At 39.1% G+C, this 16,957-nt stretch overlaps 2 long non-coding RNA genes across 3 annotated transcripts; one reads left to right on the top strand and one right to left on the bottom strand.

Annotated features, from left to right (window-relative positions):
- Window positions 1-6,290: 6,290 nt before the first annotated feature.
- Window positions 6,291-8,275, top strand: LOC122885628. The gene is made up of 3 exons (XR_006380152.1): window positions 6,291-6,539; window positions 6,645-6,799; window positions 7,568-8,275. It is a non-coding gene; the product is annotated as an uncharacterized LOC122885628 (long non-coding RNA).
- Window positions 8,276-9,172: 897 nt separating this feature from the next.
- LOC122886035 lies at window positions 9,173-15,619 on the bottom strand. 2 transcript variants are annotated; one of them, XR_006380233.1, is made up of 5 exons: window positions 14,445-15,619; window positions 12,607-12,785; window positions 12,219-12,282; window positions 11,533-11,677; window positions 9,173-11,020 (listed from the first exon to the last, which is right to left on the bottom strand). It is a non-coding gene; the product is annotated as an uncharacterized LOC122886035 (long non-coding RNA). The 2 variants fall into 2 exon arrangements; XR_006380232.1 differs by lacking the exon at window positions 14,445-15,619 and having other exon boundaries at window positions 12,607-13,312.
- Between the last annotated feature and the right edge of the window lie 1,338 nt (window positions 15,620-16,957).

Genomic DNA, 16,957 nt, shown 5'->3' with positions numbered 1-16,957 from the left:
AGGGCACCGGAGGCTATCTAAAATGGGCAAAAGAGCTAGTAATCACAATATTCTAAAATCATTCGTATCTACAAGAAAACAATGCATGAAAAATTGTACAAGAACAAATATAAATACATATCAGAACCACAACACTTTAAATGTACTAAAAAATTAGTCCTCTGTACGACCAATACCAGCAGGCCATCCAGGAAGAGGATCCATAAATCCTACAATAACATAAAAAAAAAAGGAGAAGCAATGAAAAAACAACAGCTCCTTGTTATGCCGGGGTAGTCACCTCGGGGCGGGTTAGTTCCCTGGTGAAAGCCTATAGCCTTTATCTGTACGGGGCTGTTTGTGTGAAGTTTGCCTGATGAAAGTCTGACAGAAACATTGCGTTAATAAAGTGAGTTCAAGTGACGGACAGTGCGCCGGATTATTTGGTTTTCTTTTCAAGTGTTTTAGTGCTGCCGTCAGTGAACCTATTCTGATTTCCCTCAATAAATCATCTTTGAATTTGTGCGTAAAGAAAGCGAGAGCCTCATTTTCTTCTCTCCCTCCTGTACTTTGAAACAGGGTTAAGCCTTTCAAGTGTGAATAGTAGCCAGAACATTAAAATCAGCGGGACACTCCAATTATGAACCTCCCCTGCTGGGTTACAGGAACTTCAGGGTTCCTCCGTACACCCCAGCTGAACCTGGGTCAGACAAACCTTCCCCCCTCAGCTGTGTGGAGGCCACAGGTCAAAGTGCACCCCGAAGCCTCGTTAGCACTGTTAAATTTAAACGACTTTCTGAAGAAATATAGACAATCGGTGTCACAGAGAGCTGCTTCTGTGGAAATGCACGTTCTGATTTTTTTAAAATGTGTTTATATTTCAATGGAGATTTTTGCAAGGCAATGATACAATATTGTGTTTTGGTTCTAAACATATAGACTCAAGTGTGTGTGAGAGACAGACGAGGAAGGACTGCCAATGCAGAGCACTTTTATTTGCTTTGATTTCTTGGTCGATGTTTTGGTGTGTGTGTGTGTGTGTGTGTGTGTGTGTGTGTGTGGTTTAAGCTGGGCTCAAACAAAGAAGAGCAGGAGGAAAGCAACACGTACGGCCTCTCGTTGAGGTGAAGTGATTGCACCTGAGGGGCACGAGTGCCTGTTTTCTTCTCTGCCCGAGTTTTTGATGAGGTGGTTATGACAATTGTAAATACTACAGTACAGATTGTATGTGCTCGGGTTTATGTTGAAGTTTCCATAGTGAACATTTACAGCACTGGTGACACATTGTCTTCATTTAGCTCTTGTGTTGCCCACACACTGTGGTTACATACTGTGGTTTTAGGATTAGCCAACATGTTTTCTGTATTTTTTCCTCTTTAAAGTTTCAGTTTTTTTATTTAAGAACTGTAATGCAATGAGATATGTCCATTACCTTTCTTTTTAAATATAACTTCTTTTCCTCGTAATATAATTTGTCTCAATAGAGCATTTTTTTAAACGTGGATCTACAGTAATTTATGACTTGAAAGATAGCTGCATTTTCTAAATCAGGGGGGAATACATTTGAACCTTTATAATAACAACATTTTCATGTTTTTGCAAATGACATAAAAGCTTTTATGTTAAGGATTTGACTCAACTAGTATCAAAAAAACACACTTCAATTCACCCTGAAAATAGACTGCACTGATTTTCACTTGCTTTTTTGAATTGTCCTTCAAACAAAAACATATGGCATCAAAACCACTTGAAAGACGCCATTAAATAATAATTCTACACATATGAGTTTTAACCTAAAGCTTAATATGCTATCCATTCATTCATTCATTCATTCATCCATCGGCTTCAGTCTGTATTTTGGTTAAATGTAATAAGCAGAGATTATCTCCCAATATGACTTAAACAAAATGGCTTTAACTGCTGAGCAGCTGCATGAGCCACCTGAAGTTTAACGTGATCAAAGCTCTCAGTAATTATTTTAATTATTTAAGAACAGAATGAAAATCTCACACACACACACACACACACAGGTTCACAGGGGACAAATATTAAATGTGTTTAAATAAACCTTTATGTTACAGATGGCAGATATGGCAGATTCACATACAATTAAAACAAAGGTGACAAATCACAGGTGATCATAAAATATTATATATTGTTATAAACTACCCAACAGTATATCAAAGTAATTCAAATCAGTTCCAGCTACAACAGTAAAATGCTGCTTAAAGGGTACTGCATCATTAATAATAATCCAATAATATATATATCTAACACTCAACCTTCTGCATAATGAGTACTTCTACTTTTAATACTTCAGTAGATTTTGCTGATAATACTTCTGTGTTTTCTTTTTTGGTGTTTCACTTCTTTTACTTTGGATCTGAATCAGATCAGAGTTTCTTCCAGCGTTAAACTAAACTAAACAAACAAATGAACAACAGCAGCATTTTATCACAATGTTTTCTGACACATTTTCTGTTGCAGAAACACTTTCACACATTTCTCCACGTTCGCTTTTTAAAACTCTTCACACAGCCGGCACAACAAAAGTCAGTGTGGACAAAACCGTGGATCACTTTTCAGTACTTTCACACAAAATGCATTCAAAGACCGCATCTTTCAAAAGTCATGAACTGTTTTCTCACTCAAACTCAACCACCACCAAAACGTACGCACTAGTATGCACGTTTACAACCTATTGTAAAAATTGTTAAATTTACGTTCTAAACCATGAAAACAACACAAATCGCTGTAAACTAGACTGAAATTTGCTACATTCTGCTACAGAAAAAATAAAAATAGAAAAGTCCAACCACAGCTCATCGCCATTCCTCAACCCCATGGAGGAACTCTTTTCCTCACGGAGGTGGAAAGTTTATAACCACCTGATCAGGTGTCCCTCTTGGACACAACGAGTGCTGGAGGTCAGGACGTCTGCAGAAGATTGGCAGAGATGGATCAGACACGCAAAAAGATCCTTTCCCAGGTGGACTGCAGAGAGGACAGAGGGTGTGATGTGGATGAGAACTTGTGTGCAGGGTTGACCAGCACTGTTGTATTTCTATATCTGTAGCTATCCTATACAAGCATGTATAGTGAATATATATAGTTTAGTATTCCATTAGTAGAATTACTTTAGTTTCATTTTGTGTACTTTACTCTAACTACAAAAATGACAAAAATAGCCTACTGAAGTATGTTGCAGCATTTCCGATTCAGTTCATGCAATAAAGAAGTGTCCTTATTTCTGTTGTAATGAAATCTTGGTTTATGCTAAATAAATAAATGAAAGTTACTTCAGAGACAATAGTGATCCATACTGTAATGCTACCTGTTGTTAATGTTTTTTAAGTCATTGTGTAATGAGTGACAAAGTGTTACGGTTGGCAGACAAATGTTTGGGTAAAAGCGTTGATCCTGAGACGTGTGTGAAGTGTTTTGGTTGCATTAGTGCATTTTGGATGTGAGCTTCATGTTGGTAAAAAGAACTGTGTGAACAGTTTTAAAAAAGGGAACAGAAATCACAAAGAAATGCATGTAAACAACAGAAAACTGTAATACGTGTCGTTCTTTATGCATCACTTCAGGGTTCCCTCTCAGTTTAATCTACCTGCTGGTTCTTGCTGAACTCCTTTAACCTCTCAGCCTCTCATTATTCCTCTACCACAAACCGGGTATGTGTGTGATGTTTGTTCTCAGGTGGCAGATCTACAGCCCGTCTATTCTCCGTTAACATTTTCTGCTCTACTTCCACCTCTCCCCCTGCAGGGCACAAACAACCCTGGCAACAAGCGGCGGAGTCGAAAAGGGACTGGATGGTTGCGTCTGTGACTCCACACTGAATGGCTCATCTGATTGGCCAGCCAGCTACAACCGATAAAATGCAATGCGAGTCAAGCTCCCAAACTACATTTAACACGTTCCACGAAGCTTCGGCAGAGCTTCTTCATCAGCACATTGTCTCTCTGCAGGAGATTCCTGCTGCACTCACGTTATCATGTTAGCAGGATAACTGGGCCGAACAGAGAGTCTGATCTCCTACTTAAACCTGCTAACTCTCAGCCCCCCTCCGACCTACTGACCTCATGGACTCTCACATACTTTAGAGTTAACGTCTTACAGTTTTGAGTCCTGCAGTTTATTTTAATTTCCACACCTTTAGGCTCATGTCTTTGAACGCCCACCTTCCTCTTTGAACTTTTCTTTCTTCAAAACACAGAAATAATCCAATTAGCTTCAGCAATTGTGATGCCTGGATATGAGCTGCACAAGATTCGCACTTTTGGAAGAGAAAGTGTCACTCAAATACGCCCAGTGAGCTCAGTCAGTGGAAGCAGGTCACCCTCAGAAGAGAGGAGCCCGAGCACACATCCATCACAGCTGCACAGCAGCACAAACTGGACAGGAGATACGATGACAGTTCACCTGCTTCTGGTCCCTGCACAGTGTCACACCGGGACTCCTGTCTGTCACTGTCAGGCTTGTTTGTGTGTTTGTGAGACCCTGTTCCATTAGTCCATTACCACAACTCGACGTGACATTTCTTTTATAAACAATATATATATGTATGCAACAACATCATCATCATCAGTCTACAGCCATGTTAGCAGCTCAGTGAGGCAGTAATGCTTTGAGCTAAATGGAAACACATGCTAACATGCTCAAAATGACAATGCTAACATGCTGATGTTAAGCAGGTAATATTTAACATGTTCACCATCATAGTGTAGTGTGTTAGCATGCTAACGTTTCCTAATTAGCACTAATCACAAAGTCCACCTGAGGCTGATGGGAAGGTCATTAGTTTGGAGCTATTTGATATAAACCAAAAAAAACTTTGACCTGATGATGGCGCTAGATGAAACGTCAGATGATCCCCTCAGGATGAATTGTAATAACTTTGGTGAACATGCACGTCTGAACATCCATCCAATAGTTGTTGAGATATTTCACTAAAGACCGTAAATGTCAACATCATAGTGACGAAAAGGCTCCTGGAAGTCACTGCGCCCGGCCAAGAAACAGTCCGGCACATAAACCTCTATAAAACCACAACTGGTTGTTTTTACACTTTGGTTTTTGTACAGATCAAACAAACAAGATATCATTTGTTAAGCAGTGAGCTTTAGAGGTGCTGGTAGGCAGATTTTGTTACCTTTGGACAGAGCCATGCTAACCTGTTTCCAGTCTTTATGTTAAGCTAAGCTAAGCTAATCGGCCGCTGGCTGTAGCTTAATATTTAATGCACAGACATGAGAGTCAGATCAATCTTCTCATCTATTTCTTGGCACGAATGCGAGTGAGGATATATTCCAAAATGTCGAACAATTCCTTTAATCTTCCTGGGACTACTTGTTTAAAAAGGACAACTGTCCACAGCAAGTCAACTGTACAGCTATTTGTACCAAACGGTGTGATCAATCAGCAAACAGCAGCATCCGGACATAAGGGGAATAAGACTGAGCTGGTTCTGAATCAGCTCTGAAACGTTCCCGCTAACTGTGATGAGAGATCTTGATGGAGGTCGACATGTCGTGTCTCCTTGACTGAACCGTCTCTGTCTCAGAGATCAAAAGCTCTTTGAGATCGCTGAAGCTGAATCCTTCACAGGCAGTGTAGTCCTTATACACATGAGTTCATCCGGTTCACAAGTCAACATCAAAGATCCAGAAAAGCAGCTTCCAGCCAAACAACATTTATATATTACTGGAGGACGTAAAGGTAAAATCCCAGAATGTTTACTGGATTCAATAAGAGGCTGACAAAAAAGGACAAAAAGAAAATTATAGGATCACTTGAAATGAAGAGTCTAGTGTTTGCAGTCAGTTCTTGACTCTCATCTTGATTTACACATCACTTTTATTCACCAAGAGCATCAGTGCTCATGCTTAGAGTCTAAAAGATGAAATAAAAATGAACAAAATCAAGGATTTTACACAAAACAAGGACTTCATGGTTACTCCTGAAAAATTTATGACTGTCTGCAGTGAGACAGGAGGCATCTTTCATTACGGTTTCAGGAAAACATGCTGCAAAGAGGAGTACGGAGGGTTCTGTGATCATCTAAACATTTTAAAAAGGTTTTAGGAAGTAGGGCTCCGTGGTTTAAAGAAATGCAATTTATAGTAATGGAGCTTCATATTAAGCAACCTCTAACTGGGGGAATGCATTTGAAAATGAAAAATGCAGGTATAATGTTTACCGTGGTCACCATCTTAGTTTAGCGAGTTAGCAATCAAACATTTACTAATTAGCACTAAACACAAAGCACAGCCGAGGCTGATGGGAATGTCAGTAGTTTTGCAGGTATTTGGTCACAAACCAAAGTGTTGATGCTGATGATGGCGCTATGAAAAGTCAGAGGATCAACAAAGTTATTACAGTTCATCCTGAGGGGAACTCGTGTGACCCAAATTTCAGGGCTCCATCTAGTAGTTTTCAAGTCCTTTCACACAAAACCTCATGGGTCTTTTTGTTTGATCTTTTTGTTTATACAAGTGTCCTGTTGTCCTCAAGTGAGTGATTTGTATTTTGCTTTGTCTTCTTCGTTTGGATAGGTACGTGTAGGTCAGGGTTCATTTTGCTGACTCCCACCCCGAAGTCAAATTCTCCAAACCTTGAGTATATAACGCTGAATCTTCTTGTTTGTTGGTTGTTCTTAGCAGCTGCGAATGAGCTCAGCAGAGTCTCATTTTCATGTTTCAGGAGCAGGAAACCTTTCTGCGGCTGCCTTCAGTGTCTGGTTGTTGATCTGGACCAGTTACATCAACACGAACGATCACAACAGGTCATGGATTAGGCCGATGGACTCAAAGAGGTGAGCTCAGACTTCTCTGAATAGAGCCACACATGCTGTCTCAAGTGCTCATTTAAAGTAAACTCTCTTTAATCTGTATAACTGACATAATAACTGAGCAGTAGTTTTGATTCACACAGATTTAGAAACAAAAGCATTAGCAGGCGAGCGAATGAAGATAATCTCCTTGTTATATGCAAAAGCAACTGTACTTAGAATAAACAGAAAAAAACTTTTAAAAATAATAAAACTCTTTATGCTCTGTAGTGTTATTATTCAATCTGAACCTTCAATTAAAAACAAAGTTCAGAATCAGAATCAGCTTTATTGGCCAAGTATGTGAACACATACAAGGAATTTGACTTTGAGCGAAGAACAAGGGTAACAAATAAAGGTAAAAGAACAGACAGGACTATTATGTGAAAAATAGGTGTTTATATAAATGTATGAAGCATCAATGACCAACAACAAAAATAAATGTCAAGTGTAAAGAAATAAATATTGAAAGGATATACACAAAGTGGATGGATGGATATGCATGTATACATATATATACAGTATATACAGCATGCAGGATTTATATTGACAGTGACAGAGTATGATGTTGTGTACATGTTAAACTGTAAAAATATAATCTATAATGGAAGTAAGTGGATGTTTTAGTTTTTGCCGGCTGGGATTCTGGGATTTGATGTTCTGTATCGCAGACTTGCACTTCAGCCAGATTGATTCATTTACTGGTCACAAAGTAAAAAATAAAGGTTTAATAAAAGCTTGATTCATCTGCAGGAACTGTTGTTTGATGATGAAGAGGTCAGATGACGTCGAATCTGTGTTGAGTGATTAGATCACTGAAAAATCCTGCACTTTGATCAGATGACCTGCATCAAAGCCTCCTCGTCCTGCAGCGCTTCGGATCAGCTGCTCAGCAGATTGTCTTCATGTCAACACGGCTTAGTCTTCTGCAGCACGCCACATTTAACCCTCTGTTAACCCCGTCCGCTGCGGCTGCCGCAGGCCTGAAATCAGACTCATAAACACGCCAACAGTATCTTCAGGAAAATATGTATAGAAACAGTTTCCGTTGTAATATTCTCTGCTGCATGTTTGTGAATTTTAGAGTTTAGAAAGTTGCTTCTCTTCGATATTTTGCATTTGAGACTTGTGCATTGATGTTTACATTCAAGTCAGAAATGAGTCAGTTTTTGTCAAATGGATGGTTGCATTAGTTCAGGTGGAGCACTGAAGTTGTGTCAACTGGCATCAGCTTCTTCGTGCACGCTGCACCATCAGTGGCTCTTTCACAGGCTATTCCAGAAATCTCCAAATTCTACATATAAGGCTTGTTATGAAAACAGCACTCATTTCTGCAACCTAATAAATTGAATTAATAAATAAAATGAATGAAAGTTAAAGTACTCATTCTGCAGTAAAATGTCTCCTGTGACTGATTCTGTCTGACATTATTAGATTATTAATACTGAAGCATCAACGTTAGAGCAGCGTTTCACTGCTGTAGCTGCTCGAGGTGGAGCAGGTTTAACTGCTTTATACACAGTCAGCTAGTTTAGTCCAGTGGTTCCCAACCTAGGGGTCGGGCCCCTCCAAAGGGTCACCAGATAAATCTGAGGGGTCGTGAGATGATTGATGGGAGAGGAAAGAAGAAGAAACAAAGTTCTGATACACAAATCTGTTTTCAGTTTTTGGACTTTAATCTTTGATATATATATATATTTTTTAAATAATGAATCATTTTTTCTCATTGAACCTTGGACAGTTTTGTTTTTTTACAGTAAATGAAACCATGTGAGAAGTTCAGAGGAGAAATGTTTCTTTGGTGGAACTGCTAACAACTCAGACATCTTTTTATAACGCCTCGATTACTGTAACAGCCCGTTCACTCGTCTTAATCTAAAAACTCTGACAGACTGCAGACTGTACAGGACTCAGCTGCTCGGCCGTAAACCAGGACCCAGAGGTGCGACCACGTCACACCTGTTTCAGCCTCTTTACATCGGCTCCCTGTTGGTTTCAGGATTGATTTTAAGATCTTATTGATTACTTTTAAGGCTCTTCATGGCTCCAGACTATATTTTAGACCTTGTAATCCCTTATGAACCTTCACGTAGTCTGAGATCTTCAGGCAGGGGTCTCCTGTCTGTTCCTGAGTCCAGGATGGAAACTAAGGGGGACAGAGCTTTTGCCATCAGGGCCCCGAGGCTCTGGAACAACCTGCCCGAAGACATCAGGCCGTCTGAGTCAGAGTCTTCTTTTAAGTCTCGTCTCAAAACACATTTTTTTCTGAAAGCAGATCCTGATTTCACCTGAACTGGCTGTTTATTTTACTGTTTATTTTATTGCTTCTGTGTATTTTATTTCTTTATATTTCGTCATTTACTGTGGTATTTTATTTCTCTTGTTGTGAAGCACTTTTGACTTTGTTTTGATAAGTGCTCTATAAATAAAGTTTTATTATTATTATTACAATGGGTCACAAGCCAAGAAGGTTGGAAACTGGTTTAATCTCAAAAAATGTATTGTATTTTATAAGATCATTGTGTTTTTTAAAGTAAAATCTTAATCTGAAAAGTTACTAGTAACTACAACTGTCAAATAAATGTAGTGGAGTAAAAAGTACAAAGTATCATAAAATGGTAACCTCAAAATTATTCTTAAGTATTCCCGTTTCTCACACATAACATTTTAAATTCTGTCTGATGAAGTTTTAATTGTGGTTTATCACATAACAGGCTAACTCATGGGAATTCTGTACTGGCTACCCGAGGCCATCCTCCATGCTCTGCCCCACAAGGGTTGTATAATGGGATATCCTGCAGATCCCACTTAAACTTCCAACATTGCTTTAAATAGCAAGTTTAAACCTGCAGTAAATTATCTTTTTGGGCAGTTGTTTTCAGAGGAAAAAAGCTGAAACATTGTCATATCATCACCTCTATGCATTTCTAACTAAAATGTGAGGAAACAGAGCAGAGCTTATTGTCACTGCTGGAAGGCGACACTGAAACGCAGACGTCTTCTGCATGGCAACCAGCGTGCAGCTGCTGACACAGTTAATTGTGATTGGTGGAGCTGAGTGGCTCTAAAACAGGCCGCAGTGAAACTAAACTCCACAGCAGCACTTGGCCTTCACTCCCAAAGGTCAAACCAAGAAGGGAGGGATGAATCATTTTTGTATGCTCTTTAGTTTTTCCCTTTTGTGCCCTGGGTAGAAACTCAAGACAGTTAATTAATTCCCAGATGAATCTCCTGCAGGGTGTGCACTAATACAACACAACACTAAACCAGATGTCTGTGATCTGCATCACAACAGAAACACACTACTGTACACACTGTATGCATAACACTTCTCTTGTTTCACTGCATCACTGACAGTTGAAGCGTAACCGAAGCAAGAATCATTCACACATTTGTCATTGATGTTTTCTAACACAGCGCGCCACAGCGCCTCAGGCAAAGCGATGGATGAGTGACCTTCACAGCTGAAAAGCTGCAGGATGAACTGTATGATGTAGTTAATGCAGTTCATGGAGCCGTGTGGTTTTTTACTCCTCCAGCACTAAAGTTATCTGTCACCAATATCCTCTGAAGAGGAGCTCTGCTAATTTCATGACAACAAATATACATATTCAGACCACCAGAGTTTGTTTTACACTACTGCTGTCCGTTTAAAAAAATTACAGCCGTCGGATTCCATATTTTTTTCTGTGTCGCAATAATTAACTTGCAAAGACTTCAAACCTGTTTGAGATACTGAAAGGTAATCCATCATTGATAACTTCATAAATGCTTTGATTTTTGAAGTTACTGTTGCATGGACTTTAAAAACCAGTCTACGTTTACAGCTACAGTACAACTGACAATAAGAGAAAGACGTGATCATCAGTGTGATAGATTTAGGGAAGCCATCAAGTTGGTTGGCAGGAAGGGAGGAGTCTTTTCCGTAGATTTCAGGAGGCTCCTGGTTTAGGATTTTTGATGCATTTTGTCCAGACGTTTCCTGTCTTGTGCCGAGGTGTTTCCATACCACACAGTTATCCTGAAGGTGGGGATGCCCTCGATACCTGCATGATGAAAATGCATCATACCTTCCTGTGACTGGAAAACCTTTTCAGCTGTCTTAAAAAGGAAAGTCTCTTCTTCAGTACTAGTGTTGATGTCTCACTTTACCAAGTTGCTCCAAATTGATTTCCATAGCCCCATGAAATAAATGGACACCTTTGCCTTAAAGTAAGGAAAACATAAAAATAAATAAATATGGTTAGCAATAGTGTTAGATATACTGCACATCATTTGTAGTTAAAACTAATGAAATTCTTGCAGCTTTTAAAAAGGCAGAGAGAGCAACTGCACCTCATCAAGAGTATCTAAAACTGTCAAAGTACATAAATACATTTTAATGAAGAATTATATTAAGTAATCATGTGCAAAGAACTTCAATTACATTTCAGATTTACAGACTGACAGTTCATATGTAGCTCCAGTCAAGGAGGGAAAATCTGTCCTAACAGAAGTGGCTTAAAAACAGCTAAAGACATTTCATACTTTCGGAAGTATGATGACAATATATGTATCAAAGTATTTACATACTGTTATTTATGTACATACTTAGTTGTTACTTACAAAAAAAGAAAAAACTCATTAGTGATGGAAAATCTTGTAAAAGTGAAATTCTGCAGCTGTAACTAATAATGCTGACAGGACTGGCAGGAGGCGAGCTGATGGGACAGACTCACCTTGTCTGGAATATTTCCTCTCCACTTTATAGCATGTTGAACCTTAATGTGGGACTCCTAATTAATGTTTCCTGTTTTCTGGGATCGCAGGAAACAGGAAACATTAGAAGAAGAGAAACAACATGGTTTTTCTAAATGTTGCCACCTGTGAAAGTTAAATAAAGTGGATTATTTATCAGTATTTTAATGAAAACACTGATTCTCCATGGGAGATGCTGCTGAATACTTTAACATTCACTTTATCACAGATACGTCATCAAGACTGCTCAAAACATTATGAACGTCATCAGCTCTGTCTGCAGGGCAGCTGAGCCATCATCATCACTGGTTCACCACAGTCTTCACAACCCCGTCTCCTAGAAATTACCTCAAAATTACAGGGTTGGCCTTATATTTGTAAGCAAATATTAGGACATTTTTACGTGTTTATTAATGTGTTTGTCAACAATTCTAACTTCTCCTACGAAGCATCACTAACTGGTGTATAAACAGTTAAAAAATGATGAATGAATGATCAGGATGTATGATGTATGATTACACACAAGAACAAATATTACAGTGCGTTAAAAACTGTTTATACACATGAACAAAAATCATTCACAGGCGGGTTTTAAACTGTTTGTAAAGGTTCGTTTATATTGGAAATAGTAGTTTGATAAAAAAAATGTAACCCAAGGTACACTTACTAGATTTCTTCTAGAACTTTCGGCCGCATCTCGTGGCCTTCATCAGCTGATGTAGGTTACTCAGCTGTCATGGAGAATGAAGAAGAAGTATTTATAAATAAGTACTTCATTAATAAATATAATAAATACACATAATCCGTATATTAAATATAATTGGTAAATGTAATAAGTAGATACTTATACTTGCTATATTTCATATTCCTTAATAACGACATATTTTACATTGTCACAAATCATTCACCAGTTACAGATGCTTTACAGGAGACGTTTTGATAAAATCTTGCCAAATACTTACTACTACATTATAGTGTGTTATAAACCATTTAGTAACTGGTTATAAACCGCTTATTAATGCTAAAATAAAGTGTGCTGCTCTGAAATCATCTACCAGGTTCATAAGTCAACGCAGTCCAGAGGTGAACCCTCATGTGTTTCTTTGTCTTCCGGGCGAACTGGATCGAGCTGCTGGAATCTTTCTGCTGCGAGGGCGAGAGCTGCTCCAGCGCTGATCCTGAACCCTGCTGGTCTGCCAGACACACCTCTGAGTCTGTGAGTTACTGTGAAGAACTGCATAAACACTGGTTTGATGATTTTTAACCATATGTCTAATGACATCATCTATAAACACGTACACTGGTCTGTCAGTGTCTAGAAAGTTAATTTCTAATATTTTTTTTAAAATTCACTCATACTTCTTTACCTATATACTGTAGAAACATCCAGGGCCTATTTTATTCCAGTGCTCCGATCTAGATTGGGAATTTCTTTCACTGGATCTCATTAGTACAGCAGACAAACTGTGGTTTATGCACTGCACCGTACTTAATGCAAATAACAAGAGTCCACGCTAACGGCTCTGTGACGCTGTACTTAGGCACAGCGGGGATTTGAACGCTAAATGCTAAATGCTAATGTCATGATGGCAAAATCATCACAGTCACAATGCTAACTGTGATGACGAGCATGCCCAATGTTTACAATGAAACATCTTAGCTAAGCGTGTTAGCATGCTAACATTTGCTAATTAGCACTAAACACAAAGGTGGGGATGTCATTAGTTTTGCAGGTATTTGGTCACAAACCAAAGTATTGGACAAATCATAATTTGACCTGATGATGGCGCTAGATAGAAAGTTAGAGGATCACCAAAGTCTTTGGGATTCATACTGTGAGGAACATGAATGTCTGAACAACAGTTCGTGGCATTCGATCCAAAAGGCTTTGAGATATTTCTGTCCGGACCGAAGTGCAGAAGCGACAAACTGACAGACGAACATTACCATCCTCAGAGCCACGCTGCTGGAATGACTAAAAACAAGCTTCTCACTTTATGTAAAGCGAATAAAAACATAAACAGAGATTCACAATGGTAATCAATATGAAGGCATAGCGCCCTTTAGCACAGAGATAATGGAATTGTAAGAAAGGACTTCTGAAACATTATAAAGGAGCCATATAGTACTGTCAGTGCACATATCATGAAATGATTACATACAATTTGTAAAACTTTTACTGGGACTAATTGTCCCATAAACTATTTTTCTACATCAACTGATATAATTCTAGTAAATGTGGCAGAATTAACCAAAAGACTTGTTTTCATGTTCAGACCTTGGGCAGATTAATGTTAATATCATAGAAAATGTGGCAACACAAATAGTGTTTCCAGTTATAGAAATTGTAACTGATTCCACTGATGTGCTTAACTGCCTCATAAAAACTAATGACATCACTGTCTTCATATTTCAGGGCTCCATAATATTCTTCTTAATGCAGCAAATTCCTACTGATAATCAATGCCATGTGGGTTTCCGCAGCTCATCTCAGGTTACAAGGAACATTTGGAGCCATCAGACAGGAGGATCGCTTTCACTGCATGTGTTCATTAGAATGAATCATGTGTTCACCTTCCTCGATAAATTACAATTCAAAACACAGAACAAAATGATCTCAACCTTTTTCTTTTTTTTTATCATATTTACAATTTAGAAAATAAGACTAAACTCATTACACCGGCACAGACAATTTAGCCGTTCTGAGAGCCGTACCAGTGAGATTAAAAATGTGAAATCTGTCCAGAGAGTCGTGTCCCTAACTACGTTATACGTGGCTTGCAAAAGTGTGACGATGTTCTTCATAAGAGAGTAGATGCACACTTTGTTTTTTTTTTTTTGCGAGAGGAGAGACATTAAGTTGACGGAAATGTTCGATTGGTGCGTATCCCACCTGAAATAAGTGGTACAGACCTCCCAACGCCACTCTTGCTACACGGCTAACCCGCGACACACGCAAACCTCAATTTTCCCCCCCAACTTTGAAGCTTGAACCAGCGGCTGACTGTGAAGGCAGCTTTCAGTCATGGACGTGGTTGTTGCACACGCCAAAGCGCGGAATAAAACGACTCTTTAGCAACGTTACATTTCTGTAAAGGTGTGCCAGTATTAAACGGGCAACAAAAACTAGCAAAACACAAGTAAAATTGCAGGACGGTGTGAATCTCCACCCCTGTGAAAGCGGCGGTGTCATGGGTTGTTGAGAGAATAGGTGCCATGCTACGCGATATCATTGTATCGACTGTTGAAAAACGTGTTTGTCACAACACATATATACATTTATATATATTTATCTACACAACGGCCCTCGAGGATAGGCATGTGTGTAGAAAAATACACGTAACGTTGTGTTACAACCGCTGTTACTTCGCTCGTTACACTTGCTGCAAACGTTATAGTCAAGCTAAACTAAATGTAACACCTTGCAATCTAACTACGTGGCTTGCACAAGTGTAACTATGTTCTTCACAAGAGAGTAGATGCACACTTTTGTTTTTGTTTTTTTGGCGAGATGAGAGACATTAAGTTGACGGAAATGTTGGTATCCCACTAAACCGTCCGTCCCATCCTCAACAACGGCAGCTCGAGTTTGGGTTGTGCGTCAGCTCGCCTCTGGTAAGTTAGCATGTAGCGGCTAACTGTCCAGCGGGGTTTCTCCCTCCTTCGCTCGCACATGTAGCTACTACGGAACCAGTTAGCTGGCATTAACGAGGGAGAAACAAACACATAGTGGTAGTTTTTAATGGTTGCAAAATAATGGCTGCTTGACTTGGCCCAAGATGGCGGGGATGGGAAGAAAATACCTAGCAAACGTTTGCTAGCTAACTAGCAGCAGCGGCTAGGCTAATCACCAGTCGCACACGCATCTTTCAGGGGGTAATTAAAATCTAGAGCAGGGGTGTCAAACTCAAATACACAGCGGGCCAAAATTTTAAACTTGAACAAAGTCGCAGGCCAACATTGAACAAATGAACCTTTTAATATGAACCCAAACAAGTTTTGCTTTAACGTTGAATATGGAACAAGCGACGCTTATTACCACACAATATACAGTCCCCGACAACATTATAGGGAAATGAAAATATTTGAATTGACATTTGCTTTGAACCAAATTTCAACGTAAAATATATTTATTTTTAATATTATTTTATCTATTTTTTAGTTTTCTATATGATGCAATTTCTTTTATAAAAGATTTTTTTAAATTAGTTTTAATGTTTTTATTCCAACAAAAATATAGGCAAATTAATAATTTATTGACTTTCCGTGCCCAAGAATTACATCTGAACACCCATCTGGCACGCTAAAAGCAAGACTTTACACTGAAACTCAACGTTTCATAGTGCCGTCTAATGTTGTGCTCCTTAGTTAAAGCCACGTTGGCTCCACATACGAAACACATGTAAACAGGTATTCTGCTCCCACCTGGCCAAAAAGCTCCTGTTTCCTTTCTTTCCGCCATTTTTGGGAAGGGGTAGCACGGCGACAGTTGTAACATGAGGTCGCTATGACTGCTGTCACAGAGGAGAGGGCGTTTCTGGGTCCTGTCATGATTGACGCACCAAAACAACAGCAGAGCATTATGGGATTTGTAGTATTAGCTGTGAATGCGCTGTATAATACCGGCGGGCCAGCTCTAGTGGTCATTTGGTATTGCCTTGCAGGCCAAATATGACCCGCGGGCCAGAGTTTGACAACTATGATTCATCCTCTGGGGAGCAGGAATGTGAAAACTGAGAGAGGAATCAAAGACAACACCCAGATTTTTGACAATTACTAAAGTAACCTTCTTCCATCTCTGAGTGTGTTTTTAGCACAGATGGCAGATGCAGAAGTCCTTATACATGCACACTATATGGCCAAAAGTATATGGACACCCCTGTCCTCGTACTTTTGTGTGCGTTTGGTCTGGGTCTGTTTTTCATGGTTGGGCCCCCCAAATCCAATGAAGGGAAATCTTAATGCTGCAGCATACAATTAGTAACAATTTTTTTCATTATTAATTAATCTGTCGATTATTTTTTCAATTCATCAATTAAACATTTTGTCTTTAAAACGCCAGAAAGTAGTGAACATACCTATCACAATTTCCAAAAGCCCGAGGTGACATATTTAAATTGCTTACTTTGTCCAACTAACAGTCCAAAACTCAAACTTGTCCAAACATTACTGCTCGTGGTCAAAAACTCCACAGGGAACGTTTAATCTACAGAAGGTTTACCGAGCATGTACATATTTTATCAGCAACATCCTGTTTCACATTCATACAGTCACACTGGGAACTGCCTAGTTTCAACCACACTCCTCTAGTGTCTCAGTTGTTGAGGTAGTGAAGGACATTAATCATTCCCAAACACTGCAATGGAAAAAACAGTAAAGACGTTTCATTTTAAAACATTAACCGCC

Source organism: Siniperca chuatsi, linkage group LG12 (assembly GCF_020085105.1).
Source record: "Siniperca chuatsi isolate FFG_IHB_CAS linkage group LG12, ASM2008510v1, whole genome shotgun sequence".
Taxonomy (NCBI): Eukaryota; Metazoa; Chordata; class Actinopteri; order Centrarchiformes; family Sinipercidae; genus Siniperca; species Siniperca chuatsi.
Note: the sequence above shows the minus strand (reverse complement) of the source record. Positions and strands in the feature narration are given on the sequence as shown.